The sequence below is a fragment of the Canis aureus genome, chromosome 31 (assembly GCF_053574225.1).
Source record: "Canis aureus isolate CA01 chromosome 31, VMU_Caureus_v.1.0, whole genome shotgun sequence".
Classification (NCBI taxonomy): domain Eukaryota; kingdom Metazoa; phylum Chordata; class Mammalia; order Carnivora; family Canidae; genus Canis; species Canis aureus.
Genome location: NC_135641.1, coordinates 12974674 through 12983446, shown reverse-complemented (window position 1 = coordinate 12983446; position 8773 = coordinate 12974674). Strand labels below are relative to the sequence as shown.

Sequence of the window (8773 nt, the reverse complement as noted above, 5' to 3'; positions counted from 1 at the left end):
CTTATAAAGTTCAATAAGGGAGTGAGGAGGGAGTCCATGATGAAGAGCAATACTTTTTATGCTCAGATAAAGGAAAAGTTTCTTTTACTGCCTTTTGAATTCTCTGTGTCAGAAATAACATTTCATTTTAGGGTGACGACCATTGTCATTATATGGTTGTTCTAACCAGATTTGTATTGCTTTCAAAAATGTATATTTGAAAAGTCAGAAGGAAGGTGAGAAGTTCAGAAGATTGAAGACTAGAGGAGAGGAGGGATGAGCTGATGGCCCGAGGAGTCCTGCTGTGCTTGTGGGGCTGTGCCAGGTCCACACCGTCTTTACTACATGGACACTCAGGGGTGTCTGATCAAAAAGATCTGCTCCAAGGCCCTGGGCCCCGGGTTTGCCCTCCACACGGGGAGAGTGCAGCTCAGAGACTGAAGAAGGAGAAGCTTGGTATCCTTAGGATAATCCCTTCCTCCTCTGCATTCAAGTCTCACTTGCTTGTGATCTCAATTGTGATCTACTTATCCAAATAAAAATATGCAAACTGAAAATTATATTCCAGGGGACTCTAGGACATTGTGTCAGGTACTCAACCTGAAGCCCCACTGGGCTGTGGTTAATCTCGATGCTGGCAGAGTCATGTCCAATTGTCTTCGTTCAGTCCCATGATAGATGAAGGGATACCTCCTGCATGCACTCATCCTTCCTTACTACCCTCCACCCTGATCCATGTGAGTTTTTCTGATTTGAAAGAACTAGACCCATCTGTTTTCTTATTCCCTCCGTGAGCATGAGGTAGTGAAAGTAATAAATCTCCTTTTGAGCTCAGCAATGTTAATGCATTTTTACAGAATAGAATCTTGTTCAACACCAACAAAGAAAATCACATGGAAGAAAGCTATAGCCTAACCCAATATACAAAATTAAAATGTATAAGTCGTTATAAAACTTAAGATGTTAAAAGTACCTATGGCTTGCTCGATTATAAGAATACACACCATGGGGAAACCTGGGCGGCTCAGTTGGTTAAGAGTCTTACTCTTGGTTTCTGCTCAGGTCATGATCTCAGGATCATGAACTAGAGCCCCACTCAGCAGAGAGTCTGCTTAAGATTCTCTCTCTCCCTCTGCCCCTCCCCAGGTTCATGCTTTCTGTCCCTCTCCCCCTCAAATAAATAAATAAATTCTTAAAAAAAACAACAAAAATGAAATAGCACCTGCTTTATTTTTTTAGAAGTTTTAAAATGTTTATTGAATTGAATTAAGCAAGTGCAATGTAATGTAAAAAGAAGCATTTGTTCCAAATGCCAAATAATTGAGAAAATATAGTCAAGACAGAGGCTGACTTCTCATTATTAAGCTTAGAATAACATTTCAAAGAATTATTTAAAATAGCATAAGCTACCCAAAATGCATCATACATCTGTTAATGTTCCCCCTCCCAACCCCTCCAGTTCTCACGTCCAACTTATGAAGTGATTATGTTAACCTGCTCGTGGCTAGTTAGCACCTGCTTTAAACCAAATGCCAAACAAATGAAAGTTTCACATGATTTAATTCCACTCCCAAAGGTTTGAGGATCTCTTTGAGGAATAAATAACTTCCTCCTTTGGGCATTGAAGGGCCATTAAAGTTTTCCATGTGAGGACAAAAGGTGTGTTTAGACCTTAGATTCGCAATAGCCAAATGTGGCTCTAAGATTGGAGAGGCCAGAAAATGCAGGTTCCAGGGGCTTTGAAAGGTGGAGCCTCAGTCTACCCAGCAGATCACTGATCTGAGCTTTGGTGGTTGGAATGGAAAGGAATCCTAACATGTGAAATTGTCTGGAGGAAAAATCAGCACACTCCCAGTTAATCAGCTGCCCCACTATCTAGCATTCTTCAACCTGAAGCCTTGGGGGCCATTTTAATTTCCTGGCTGGCAGTAACTCTAACGTATAACCATGTGTTATTGTTGTGGTCAGAATAGTCATCCCAAAAGATGAGTGTATCTTAATTCCCAGAACCCATGAAGATGTCACCTTACATGCAAAAGAGACTTTGCAGATGTAGTTAAAATTCAGGATGCTGAGATCGGAGATTATCCCGGAATATCCCAGTAAACCTAATCTGATGACTTGTATCATTAAAAGCAAAACACTTTTCTCAGGTAAAGCCAGAGAAACAGGTGTGGCGAGGGAAGCAGAGTCAATGAAGTATGACTTGTCTGGCTTTGAATGTGGGGAATGGGGCCATGTACCAAGGATGTGAGCCACTTTTGGACACTAGAAAAGGCAAGGAAATGGATTTTCCACTGGAGTCTGGAGAAAAGAATCATCCCTGCTGACACCTTCATTTTAACCCAGCAAAACATGTGTCTGATTAACAGAACTATTTTGCAATACACTTGAGCTGCTTTAGGTCACAGAATTTGTTATAATTGGTTATGGCAGCAACAGAATATGAATGAATCACACGTCACTTTTTCTGGGGTTTTATATTCTTAATTTTTCATAAAATGCTACTACTAGGATCTTTTTTTCTAAGACCTGCCCCTGACCCTTGTGGCTACTCTAGCTGACAGGAATTCAAGGGGATCAGTGAAAACCTTCATAGAGATATTTCTGCAGAGGGTAGACAAAGTGGAATACAGAATGCTTCCAGCCAAAAGGAGGTTTCCAGTGAGTTGATCATAGGGCTCTCAACATAGAGATGTTGGTATGGTTGTGGCCTTAATATCTGCCTCTCATACTGGGCTACTATACCAGTGAGAGCAAGAGGTTTGTTGGTCACAGTCCCCTGGACACTCAGTTCTTAAGGAAGCACAGGCATTGTGCCAAAATGCTTAAGAGCAGGCGTCTGGACATCTGACTGCATGGGTTCAGATTCCAGTGTGGTGGCTTCCTGGCTGTGGGACTTCAGTGAAGTCAAAATGCTTCTTACACCTCCATTTCCTCATCTATAAAATGGGGCCAACACCAGGACATTCATGAAGGGGAGTTGGAGGATTAAGTAAGTTAACATAATGGTAGCTCATTCAACCAGCGTGTACCTAACATGTGCCAGGAGCTAACCAGCCACCAGAAACCACAGGGAACAGAAGGGAGGAACCCTTATTCCCTGTGGTTTACATTGCAGCCTGAGGGAATAAACAATAAACAGAATAATGACGAAGGGAGAGGCAAAGGAGCACTGCCAGGGAGGATTTCTGTGGCTTCCAACCTTAGGCCCAGGTCCAGCAGGCCCAGGTCAGCCACTGCCTGGTCCGTCACCAGCAAAATACACTGTAGTGAGGACCAAAACTTTTATAGTTCTGTGGATTTCAGCCAAATTTTTAGTTAAATCCAGTTATAAAAATGTGTTATGCTTTTATTTCCAATGTATGCTGTAAAGAATTGTTATAACTCATCCAATGGTGCCTATTTTAGCAGAAAAGTTTAAGAGGCTAATAGGCTAATAGAGGTGACTGCTGAAGAACACAGGTTTGAACTGCAGGGGTCCACTTACATGTGGATTTTTTCAATAAATACAATAAAATACAATACAAAATTCAATAAATTACAGTTTAGGACTGTAAATGTATTTTCTCTCATGGTTTCCTTAATAATATTTTCTTTTCTCCCACTTGATTGTAAGAATACAGCACATAATATATATGAATATATAAAATATGTGTTAATCAATTCTTTATGTTACCTGCAAGGCTTCTGATCAACAGTAAGCTACCAGTAGTTTACTTTTTGGAAAGTCAAAAGTTAGACACAGACTTTTGACTATGTGAGGGTTGAGGGTCAGCATACCAACCCTCATGCTATTTGAGGGTTAACTGTAGTCTCAAGACAGGAACTCACGGGTCTTTCTCTGACTTGTATTATAATGAAAATGAGATACAGGAGTTTTACTCCAATGACCAAAATGGAGACAAGTATGTGATCTGCTGAAAGCCAGGCACTTGTCATCTCAAATTATTTTTGAGAATAGATGAGCTATAAAAGAATAAAAGGACAGAAATGGGTGTAATTTTTTAATTGTATGTAATTGTTATAAAGAAATTTTAAACTTGAGTTAGGCAGGTTTAGAACAAAAAAAAAAAAAAAAGAAGTATTACTTCACAGAGTGGGATAGAATTACACAGCTCATAGCCCTAAGACCTTACAGTAAAAAAGACAACCTGCTGAATGGAAGAAGATATTTACAAATGACATATCTGATAAAGGGTTAGTATCCAAAATATATAAAGAACTTCTACAACTCAACGCCAAAAAAACAATCAGTTAAAAATGGGTAGAAGACATGAATAGACATTTCTCCAAAGAAGACATATAGATGGCCTGCCAACACATGAAAGTTGTTCAACATCACTAAGCAACAGGGGAATGCAAATAAAAACTATAATGAAATATCACCTCACACCTGTCAGAATGGTGAAAACGACACAAGAAACAACACATGTTTGAAGGATGTGGAGAAAGGGAACTCTCATGCACTATTGGTGGGAATGCAAAATGGTAAGGCTACTGTGGAAAACAGTATGGAGGGCCCTCAAAAAATTAAAAATAGAGCAACCCTATGACCCAGTAATCATATCACTAAGTATCCAAGGAGCACAAACACACTAATTCAAAAGAATACATGTGTCCCTGTGTTTATTGCAGCACGATCTACAATAGCCAAGTTACGGAAGCAGCCCAAGCATCCATTGACTGATGAATGGAGAAAGAAGATGTGGTATATATACAGGAGGAAATATTACTTAGCCATAAAAAGGAATTAAATCTTGTCATTTGCAACAATATTAATGGACCTGGAAGATATAATGCTAAGCAAAATAAGCCTGTCAAAAAGTTGCCATATGATTTCATTCATATGTGGAACTTAAGAAAAAAAAAATAAAGGGAAAAAAAGAGAGAGAGACAAACCAAAAGAAAACCACACTCTTAACTCTAGAGAACAAACCTATGATTGGCATAGGGAGGGTGGGGGGATGGGGGAAACAGGTGAAGGGGATGAAGAGTACACTCATCATAATGAGCACTGGGTCATGTATAGAATTGTTGAGTCACTGTACGCCTGAAACTAATATAACTGTATGTTAACCATACTGGAATTAAAATTTAAAAAAAGAAGTTCAAGAAAGTAAAAAATGGTTTGGGTGAAATAATGAAGAACAGTTTTGTAAATGCACCTTAGTGCACCTCAGTGTCAGGTCAAACAACTGGGCCATTTCTTGGAGCATCCCTGGGCCTTCTTGTTGGCAATAGAACGGAGGGTTTCATGGACTCAGGTTCTCATCCAGAAAGGCATCTGCTCTTACTTTAAAGTGCACAGCCTCCTCTGGAATATAGAAGGAGTGTAGGTAAAACCTAACAATGTGTAGGGTTGGGGAGTACGGATCTCCCCTGATATTAATGATAAATTGATGGGATCGACTTTTTTCAAAAAAATTTTTGAAATTAGTCTTGTCACCTCACTTAAAAACTCCGAATACTTTAAACCCACTAAGTGGCTGATCTCTGAATTGTCTTCATGGGATTTATACTCAGACCTTGGTTGAACTGACAAAACGAAGCTTGGGGAATAGATTTCTAAGGAATTATTATAGAATCCCACAATGTGGATGGAAAATTGGATAATCCAGGGTTCTCAGCTTGAACTTCAAACACTCTTGAGAAAAGTGACCAGTCTATAAAAGAATGTAATTATGAATTCCCATACTTCAAGAGAAATATGCCCACTGGGAAAGTTCAGTGAGGACCAATTTGTTTCCTACAATGAATTTTAGTTTACAAATGCATTCTAAATTTGTCTATCGCCCAGGGATTCTTGTAATCCAAGACAGCAAAACAGCAGGATGCATTCTGCTTCGGAGACAACCAGGATCTCTTTGCCTTATTGGGATCCTGCCAAGCAGGGTTCCAGAGCAGCATTTATACTAACGAAACGTCTCTGCCTCCACCACCCCAGCTTCGCTCTGTGCCATTTCTATACATTCAAAGTGACCGTTACCTTATACACACTCATACACAGCACGTCTGATAGACACACAGCTTTAGATGTGTATGTAAGTGTGTAAATTTCAAAAGAAACATTTTAAACTTTAAATAGTCCAAATATTTAGTGAAGATTAGCTAGGAATTTAAAATATGGTGGGTAACTATTTTAGAACCTGCTAAAAATATACTTATGTTCAAACAGCAACATTTTATTTCACTGTCCCCTTATCTAGCATACCCTCTGCAGTTCATTAGTAGCTGCTTAGGTGCCCGTGTATATAAGCAACTGGAGTCCTTCACAAGAATATTTTTGATATCTTTTAATAGGGTCACTCTCCTTTCCGGAACGTGGTTCAGTGATCCTGTGCTCAGTTTCATTCTCTCCCGGAATTTAGAATTTAGAGAGATAGGTCCGCTGTGTTATTAGAGTCCTGCATCTTTGAAAGAATACAGGAAAAGGCACGGCCCACACGACAGCAATGGTATTGGCAACATTTACTTGAGCTCTCAGAGTTTCTGAGGACAGCCAAAGGTACCAGTGGAAGATTCTGTATAGACTTCATCAATCAACCCCTCATCCTCCATCTAACCAGCCAAGCCAAGGATCAAGGATGTGTGGATGTGTCTATATACACACACACACATTTGTGCATGTGCTTCTGTTAATAGATACACATCTTTTTATCTTTTTCTCTCTGTTTTTCCATTCACCCATTTCTTTTGCTTAAGGATCATGTGATAAAGTTTTCAACAATCTGCTCGAGGAGCTTGGGTGATTCACACCCACACAGGTGGTTGCTAAGCCCCAGGAAGAGGAGGGGGATCCTACAGGATAGGACCCAGTCCCCTCTGTATGGCCGGGGGGCAGCCACAATGTGCCACGTGGGGCTCCGCTGAGGTAGTGGGAGGGCAGCTGATATCACTGAGCAACCACCCCCCTTGACTCCTCTCCTTAAACCATCACAAATCCCCAGGGACTCCTGGGTGGCTCAGGGGTTGAGCGTCTGCCTTGGACAAATCCTCCAAGTAACAGCCGAACCAGGGTTACCTAGGCTCTGAAGCAGCAGTAGTGAGGGCTCCCCTGCCAGGCTCAGACAGGGAGGACGATGAGGGCATGTGGAGCACCCCTTCCCAACACTGCAGTGGGCACTAGTGCTGCTTGCCATCAATCAACATTTGCACCCCCTGCCTGCACCTCTGCACACAGGATGTAGAGGTGCTTTTGATCCAAGCCATCAGGGTTGGAAGCAGAGTAAATCCCTGGGGAGGGTCCCGGCCAAGCCCTTGGGGTGAGCTGAGCACTCCCGTGGGGAGCATGGGGGGCCCGCAGTCAGAGGATGAGGCTGGTGTCCGCCTGGGTGGGAGAGCCGGGAGGGGTGCACCAGGCTGACTCAGAGAGGCAGGGGCAGGTTTTCTGCCAACAGCTAGGGACACTTGATCCTCCCTCAGGCCCGCCGTCCCCCTGTCTACACCATCAGTCCTCATGTAGCTGTGGTGAGTAGGAATTCCAGGCAAGGGCACAGGGAGCAGGTGTGAGCTGGCCTCACAGCGACTGTTCTGCTGTCTGCTCAGAGGACACCATCCTCCCCTTCCCATCTCAACTCAGGCCATGAATCTGGCCTTGGATCATTTTCTTCTTTTTCCTGTCTTCCAGAAGGCTGAGACTCCTGTGTTGGCAGCCCACCCTCAGCTGGAGCTCGCCCGTTAGGTCATGATATAGGACACTTGAAACAAAAATTCCTGGGGCACCTGGGTGGCTCGGTTGGTTGAGCATCTGACTTGTGGTTTTAGCTCAGGTCATGATCTCAGGGTCCTGGGATTGAGCCCCGTGTCGGGCCCTGAGCTCAGCTTGGAGTCTGCTTGAGATTCTCTCTCCCTCTCCCTCTGCCCGCCCCCTCCTCGTGCAGGCTCTCTCTCTCTCTCTCTCTAAAAATAAATAAATAATTAAAAAAAATTCGTCAGAAGTGCCTGGCAACATGCAGACAGCTTGTCTGCTCTGTCTTTGTTTCCAACATGAGGACATGAGCTTCCAGAAGCTGGAGGCCACAAGTTGATAAACACAGTAGTCTGGGCCCCATCCTACAGAAAAACCAGGTTATTCAACAGCGAAATTTCCGCTTGGTTTTATGCTTGGGGCCCCACATGCCCTCGATGATAACCCCTGGCTCCAGCCTCTATGTCTTCTGTCTGCTGGCAGCTTCACGTCTCACACAGGAACATCCAGGTGAGGATGTGCTCTGATCGACGCTTCTCAGTCAACAGGACCTTGATGATCTAATGGGTTTCTTCTAAGTCTTGGGCCCAAAGTAGAAGTTTTAGTGGAGAGCTGTCTTCTCGTGCTTCAGGGGCAAGGGCTTTCTCTGCAGCAGCTTTTCTGTGAGTTTGGGAAACCAAGGCAAGTCCTGCTGCACACCAGCAACTTCTGATCTTTACATAAGAATTCAGCTTCACTGGACACTTGGGCTTGGCACTCGCCACATGCTCAGCTCCGACAATCATTGGCAGCTCCTTCTCCTGTTAAAACAAAACAAAACAACAAAACAAAAACATTGCCATGAATTTAAAAAGAACTGTCCAAATTTTAATAGGTTTTTTTCAGTCCTGACTAAGAACCAGATTATTTTCCAATTTTTTGGCATATTCCAATTTTTTCCAATTTTCACTAACACTGGAGGGTAATCTGTTTGGGTTTCAGGATGGAGAAGAGACGAGAGCTTGAGAACCACTAACATGGGCACATGTCCTTGGTCTAATTGTATCTGGCTCTATTTCTCTGAAATCCACTTTTGTTTTGCCCTGTAAACCTATCTTTTCCATC

At 42.5% G+C, this 8773-nt stretch overlaps 1 long non-coding RNA gene across 1 annotated transcript in view; it reads right to left on the bottom strand.

Moving 5' to 3' along the window:
• Positions 1–1213: 1213 nt before the first annotated feature.
• The window catches only part of LOC144302364 (uncharacterized), a 38027-nt gene continuing 30467 nt past the window's right edge, over positions 1214–8773 (bottom strand). The window contains exon 3 of the long non-coding RNA XR_013369215.1: positions 1214–8469. This is a non-coding gene — a long non-coding RNA (uncharacterized LOC144302364). The remainder of the gene's footprint in view (positions 8470–8773) is intronic.